At 34.5% G+C, this 7,575-nt stretch overlaps 1 long non-coding RNA gene across 1 annotated transcript in view; it reads right to left on the bottom strand.

The window, feature by feature from the left end:
* Positions 1–520: 520 nt before the first annotated feature.
* The window catches only part of LOC136795533 (uncharacterized), a 27,232-nt gene continuing 20,177 nt past the window's right edge, over positions 521–7,575 (bottom strand). Inside the window, exon 3 of the long non-coding RNA XR_010843155.1 lies at positions 521–1,774. This is a non-coding gene — a long non-coding RNA (uncharacterized lncRNA). The remainder of the gene's footprint in view (positions 1,775–7,575) is intronic.

Consider the following 7,575-nt stretch of genomic DNA (forward strand, 5'->3'; position numbering starts at 1 on the left):
TTAGTTTAATACCATTGAGTAAAATTACATATATATATTATATTTTCCTACTAAAATTTAAAGACTTTCAACCTATGAGGGTAATAATAAGCCCATATTAATTAATTTATTATTATTATTATTAACAGTTTGAAATCAATCCAATTTGTGATTATATTTATACTTATTGAATTTTAAAGTTAAATTACAAATAAATAGTTTATCCCTGCGGGAACTCTCGCATTTGACGACTAACCTTATTTTCAATAATAAATTAGAAAAAGTTTTGACCCGGGCTTAATCTGCCCGGTATTTAAAAAACGTTTAAGTTTAGTTTTTAAAGAACAGAGCTCAGGGCATTTGATTTGAACAAACACAAATCAAGAGTAAATTTAATTAAAAGTTAAATTTCCCCCTAAAAAAATCCTCCGTATTCTGAGCTAATTTTTAAAATGTTCATAGGATACCATTGTGTAATTTAAGCCGTAAAATCAATTAATTAATTGAGTCTTGTACTCAAAAATTGTTATGTACGGATATACTAAACATATTTGATACAATCATTTTCAGCATCTTGACCTCGAGTTGATTCAAAACATTCACGGTATCCAGTTGAATAATATGAGTCATCGAATGTGAGAATCTGCTAAACTGTTCCCCAAAATAATCGTCACATAACAACAAATGGACGGATTTTATAAGACACCTAAACAATGTATTTACCCGTCCAGTGCAGGAAATCTGTATAACATATTATTGATAATATTTATTAGTGACGATACTTTAGTATGTTACTTAAGGAAGTTAATAAAAGTTGATTCAATATGTAAATTACCAGTTAGCACCAACGGAAAAACTCCTATGTTAGCTGTGAAATGCTTACACATTTAAGCTAATTTTATTCAGCATTGCCCAAAGAGTAGTGAAGAATAGGTTAAAAACACTGGATTAATGAAAAGAGCAGGATCTGTCATTTATATTTAGCTGTGTTTTAGAATTAGGTAGAAGGAAAAACGAAACATCTGTTATGGATATCCCACGGCAACCATTGGCTTTCGTTGGACTTATTTTGGTTTAACCCGTACCTAATTCGTGCGCTACCTCAAAAACGGTTCATTTTTGGGCTTCAAAACTTTAAAGCACGTTCCTAATTACATAAATAGGAACGTATTTGTGTACTGATGTCAGTGTCAAAATCTACAAAACCCAATTTGAACCGCCTTGATCCGCCGACTCCTCATGATTTCTGAAACCTCCTATTTTTTTCAATGGTTTTTATTTTAAGGCGTTCTAGTAAAAATTTAAGAATGGAAATTGAGACTCGTGACATGTCAATGAAATTATCTTTCATTTGATACCTCATTCGTTAAAAAACATTGCCCCTGAGACCCGGAAAAGGGATATATAGCACCCCGAAAGATATCTGAACAATGTTTATTTAATGAAATTTAATAGATGTATGGTAAGATAAAGTCATGCATAAAAATAAAGTAATGTGCAATTTTGGCATAGCTTTAAATCACTAAAACGAATAAAGGTACAAATGAAATTAAAGAAACCTTATTAGTTTTACAACAATGAGCTGAGGGTCATTTTAGGATACTAAAGCATATGCATTTATTTGACGAGAAAGTGGATACGTTTTAAATGACTATTCCCATATATATTATTTTTTTAAAAATTCCATATTTAGTTATAAGTTTAATGTACCTCTTTAATAAAAAGTTCAAATCACATTTTACATACCACAATTAAATCCATTAATGTTTTCTTAGACTATAGTCCTACTGCATACCTGAAACAGATGACAAAAAATCAGTTTTAATTGTGAAAGTTAAAGATTTTTCTATATGCGATTAAAATGTATTTTTTCCTATTATCTATACTCTTCGATATTTTACAAGATAATATAATTTATAGATAAAAATAAATCCATAACACTCTAACCCATGAATAGTCAGGAAGCACTAAACTAAGAGTTGTGCAAGGAGGCTCGGTCAGAATCAAGATATATTTTAAAACTAGGAACGAGATTTTCATTTTTTTACATTTTCTTTTAAATAACTTCGATATGCATGTTTATAGTACCTTTACATATTTTTGCGTGATATTTTAAGCAAAATTAAACCATCTACATTTTACACATTTCATAGTTTTGCATATATTTTACAAATTACTCTTATAACTACATTTTTGAATCTATATTTTGTTTTTCGCTTCAATCCAAAGTTATGCAGATGATCAATAATATTGTTTATATTGTGAAAAAAAAATTCCACAGCTAAATATTTTTTTGATTTTACAAAATAAAAAATATTTTATAAAAATAAAAACTATTAAAAGCAGAGAGTATAAGGAAAACATTCTGCAAAATACGTACAAACTTTCATGACTTCATGATTTCAAAAGTTAAACGTTTTTTTTTTTTATAAATTTAAATAATTACACATTTTGTTTATTTTTATTTTTTTTTATTTCTCTGTTTGTATTACATATTTATGCAAAAATAAAGACATTTATGTACATATTTGGACTTTCTTATGATATTTCAATTTCGTCCCTTACTAAAGCTTACTTGTGAGAAACCTTGGATGTAAAGGATTATAAGAGGTAAGAGGTAGCATCAAGAGGAAATGTTAGCAACCTCACAACATATATTCCGTTATAAAAACAAACACCTCGGTTATAAGAAACAAAAATTATCTGTGTTTACTCAAATACCGACGTTCGTTTAGACAACCGTTGTAAAGACGGGGAAGAAGAAAACCGGTAAATCCTGAAAGATTACATCGTTCAGAAGTTGTATCATTTTTCAACAAATCCGTCCAATAGAAGAAAATGATGTAGTGCTAAGCAAAATAATTTTTAAATTAAATATCTTCGGAAAAGTTAGATTGGGGAAACCAAATTAAATGTGAGTTTTTTGTTTGTTCTTGGTCGCCGAGAGTGCTATGAGGCCTCCTCTCTTGCTCTTCGGATGCCCCGGAGTGTTTCGATGTGTGCATTATCAAATTTTCTACCTGCGTCCGACAGTATTCTGTCAGGGACCCCATAAAATTGAAACCAAGCCCGAAGAGCCAGTAATACCACTTCCGCCGACTTGTCTTCCACCAAGTATGCCATAGCTGTTTTGCTGAATAGATCCACGACCGTTACCCTCTTGAAACCCTTCCAAGTGAAAGTGTCTACTTGTGAATCACTAAGTGGTACGCTTGCGTTTGGCGTTTCCTCTTGTGTGGCTTGGGGAGGACCCCTGCCATATTTCGTGTGGAGGCACACTTATAGTTTCTTGAACGGTGCGTTTCATGCCATACCAAAAATATCGACTACGTAATCCTTGCAGGATTTGGTTCAGTCCTCGGTAGTTCGTCTTTCCTTGGTGGTATGCCAGTGTCACCTCTTTTTGTCGTTCTGTGTCTTGAACAGTTTCCAACATCAACATACAGCGAATGAACGACCAATCCACCCCGATCTGTTCTGATCTCCAGAATCGTTGAATCTTATTCCAGATCGCATCACCGCATTACATAAATACAGATGGTGAGTCTTTACGTGTTTAGATGCTTCTGTCAAGGCTTTACAAATTTTGGCTTCCCTGGCTCCCGGCTGCGACCAAATATTGGTTATGTCGCTACCCTTATATTTACTCTGTTCCATTTTCATTAAGCCCGTAGTCCTCGTCATCCAAATGACCTGGCGTCGTTTTTCACTTAATATTTCATCGATTACTTTCATCTCCACCGGTCTTCCTTTTCTGGAACCTTCGTCTGCTGATGCTTCGCCATCGATTCCGTGTCTAGGTACGTCTGAATGCTCCTCTTCCTCTGGAGTCCGTTCTCGCGGAAATTGTCTGATACTACTATACGGGCCTCCATGGGCTTCCTCCAATGCATTAACTATAATTGCACGTGAAAGCCAATCTGCCACCACGTTGTCTTTTGTTGGCTTATATGCAATATCTATATTATACTGACCCAAAAGCTCCTTCCAGCGAGTGATCCGTGTCGATGATTCCTTCAGTTTCCCGACCCACTGAAGAGGTCTCTGGTCAGTGAGGACCACGGCCTACACTATTCCCAACAACTCTCGTTCCAAAGCACTATAACGGGACTCCGTCTCCGCAAGTAGTCTACTAGCGTAGGCTATAGGGCGTTGCCCTTTCTCGTGTTCCTGGGATAGCACCGGCCTCAAAGCATACTTTCTGGTAACTGTCGTGAGAGCAAACTGTGGATCGGCTCTCACTACAGCTGCTCTATACATTTCGTAACCTTATACGCCATGTCTGCCGTTACAACCAGCTTGGATCCCTTTTTTAGTAAGTTGTTCAATGGTATTCAGTCATTTCTGGCACAAATCGTCGGTAATAATTCAATTCACCAAACAACCTCCGGATCCCTTTTATGTCCTTCGGCACTGCCATCCTCTCCAGAACCTCTACTTTCTGGAAGAAGTGGGGCATTTTCATGGCATCTGGTCTTGTTCCCTCCTATGAGATAGTGTGTCCAAGTAAAATTGTCTGGGCTTGACCCATTACTGACTTCTCTCTTGAAATCTTTAAGTCTCACTCCCTCATCAACTGGAATACGCTCCTCAAATGTTGCACGTGTTTCACTTCGGACTTACTGAATAACAGCAGGTCATCCATGTACACCTGGCAGACGGATTCATCCAATCCTCTCAGAAACTCGTCCATGAGCCTTTGGAATGCTACCAGAGCATTTTTCAAGCCGAAAGACATCCTCGTAAATTCGTAGTGGCCCCTCTTGAAAGTAAACGCAATCTTGTGCTGATCTTTCGGGTGCATCTTAATTTAATGGTACCCCGTCTTCAGACCCAGTGTGCTGACAATTTTAGCCCCGCTCAATCTATCAAAATATATCCTCGAACTGAGGTATGGAGTACGTTTCGTCTACCGAGTTTTCATTCACCTTGCGATAGTCTTCTACTACTCTGTTTTTGTCTCTATTTTCACTCGGCGCGCTTTTTTTCTTGACTGGCCATAACGGACTATTAAAGGGAGATTTGCTGTCCACTATGACTCCTTGGTCACGTTCCTCCTGTTCAAATTCTGTCTGTTATGAATCCCAACAACATTATCTTCTGCTTCAACCTCTGAGGCCTCAGTAGTGTCGGTGTCATCATTTGTAGATTGTTCTGACCTCGGAGAAATGTTTCTCTTTCTCACGACACCTCCATCGGTTCTACCTGGTTCGATTTTTGTCGTCGAAAGATATAAGGACATTGTCTCGCTATATGTTCCTCTATTTCACATTCGAAACATCGAGTACAGGTGCAGTGTGCTATCAAGTGCCCTATCTTTCCGCATCCATGGAATTTTAGGTCCTCACGACGCCCGCGAGTTTTATTTGGACTATTCTTCTCTCCCGGTTTTTTATCCTCTCTTTCGCACTTTCCTGGTGCTTTCTTCTTCCCTGAGGGACTAAATTATTCCTCGGGCGATCGTAACTAACTTTCATCCAGCTTCTTCGGTTTCTTTTATGTCCATTATAGATTCCTCTTCTCTAGCGCTTGTTTCTATGAGGTCTTGAGCAATTTACACAAACGAGCGTTCTCTCAGAAATCGTTCCTTCTTCCCCAGCTCTCTTGCCAACTGAATCTTTAGTACCATGAATAGGAATTGCATCCGACCCTGTACCGGGATTGTTTCCATTATCTCGCTAAGTTTATCTTGAATTCTGTTAAAGCGTGCCTGGAGTTCTGCGGCATATTGCCCACTAGACTGTTTTAGTTTTTTTGTCTCTCTGATTATCATAAGCATGTGCTCCTCCGAACTCCTTCTTCAGCCTATCTTTAACTATAGGGCATGGTGTATCTTCATCGGTCTGAATTTGGTTTAAAATACTCCTCTTTCTTCTGCACACCAAGCCTGCCTTCAGTGAGTCAGCATCGCCTTTATTTAGTAGCTCTTCTATTCTTTTATTCTTTATTTCTATTCTTGATATAGGTCGGTCGGCTCTTTGGAGTTAAATGGTTCAATTCACCAATTTCTCCAGTAGACCTTTCTAAATCTGAAATGGCATTCCGCAGGTCCCCTGTGTGGTTGCAGTTCGAATTTTCGTCCATTAGATAGCATTTATTTGCTCTGTAGTCAATGTAATTTTTAAATATTTATTTGAAATTACGATGATTATCAAATATGACAGAGAGAGAAAAAAAATATTTTTCTTTTTAAATTTAAAAAATAACTTTCAACCTATGAACTCGTCCCGGGTTTCGGGATAATGGTGGTTTAGTTTCTTAGAATCTGATTTGAAATTGACAGTATAATTTATATTTTATGAGATGTAAATCGATTCTAATATTTTTCTTCTAAAAATATTATTTTCTTTATGAATGACCTTGACATTTTCAAAATCAGATTTATGTTTATTTTGAACAACATGTTGAACCAATGATGTTTTTTTGGGTTCCTTTTCCATATTTTTTGGACTAAACCACCATTATTCTGATATTTTGAGCAAAATAAATATGTAATTATTATATACAAAACAGTTGGTAAATAGATAAATTTTCAAATCCTTAAATTGTACAAATGTATATATAAAATAAATATACACTAATAAAAGTATGAATAGGTGAATAAATATGTGAAAAAATAAAAAAGAGAGGGGGTATATGTATGTTAAAAAAATACACATAAAATAAGAATATATTAATTATGGATTTTAAATATAAGCAAAATGAATGTTAATTAAATTATATTAAAAATGTAAATTAATGATAAAAAATTATTGTTATATGATAAGGTGATAACAGAGTCCTAACCTGTTGAAGGTAGGTTCTGTTTTAAGTTGTAAATATAAATGAAAGAGGGAAAGTGTTTGGTAAAAAAGTTTTAAATCTAGGATATCAATTTTTTAAAAAAGTTATGTAAGTAAGAAATGTATTTAAAAACAAAATTTTATGATATTATTTTAATGATTAATTTATTTTAAAGATGTGACAAGGACAATTAGCCTGTAATTTTTAGATTTTAAAAAAAGCAATGACATCTATATTGAAGGTATGGCCAAAGAAATCAGTGTGTAGTTGACGGAAATAATTTAATTGTTATATAAAAACAAACAACTTTTTGTAGGTGGTATCCTTTAGAATGGACTGAGGGCCAAAGCGTTGGAGAATTTTAAAGAATAAAAATTGAGAGAAAAATGGATCAAAATTGTGTAAATTGATAATAAATTATTATTCCTTTTTTTCTATTTACTATTATATATTGGAGAAGTTTGTCGGGGGTTGCGGTCAGCAAAGAACAACATAAACTGATGATAATCGTGGAATTTATTTATTTATTTATTTTTTTACAATTCAATTATCAGTTATCAATTTTATATCATTTATGATCCAATTCAATATTTCTTATAATTACAAATTTGTTTGTATACTATTCCTTTCCAATTTGATGTTTATCTAAATGTTGTTGTTATCTCTTTTGTTCTATAGCCCTAATGAAGACCTGAAACTCAGGTCGAAACGTCGGTATAAAATAAATAAATATGGTTTTGTTTATTTATGTTCTTTGCTGACCGCACACCCCGACAAACTTCTCCAATCATTAATCTACGGTCAACTATCTAC

The sequence above is a fragment of the Halyomorpha halys genome, unplaced genomic scaffold (assembly GCF_000696795.3).
Source record: "Halyomorpha halys isolate HHAL.00 unplaced genomic scaffold, Hhal_1.1 Scaffold3465.1, whole genome shotgun sequence".
In the NCBI taxonomy this organism is placed as follows: Eukaryota; Metazoa; Arthropoda; class Insecta; order Hemiptera; family Pentatomidae; genus Halyomorpha; species Halyomorpha halys.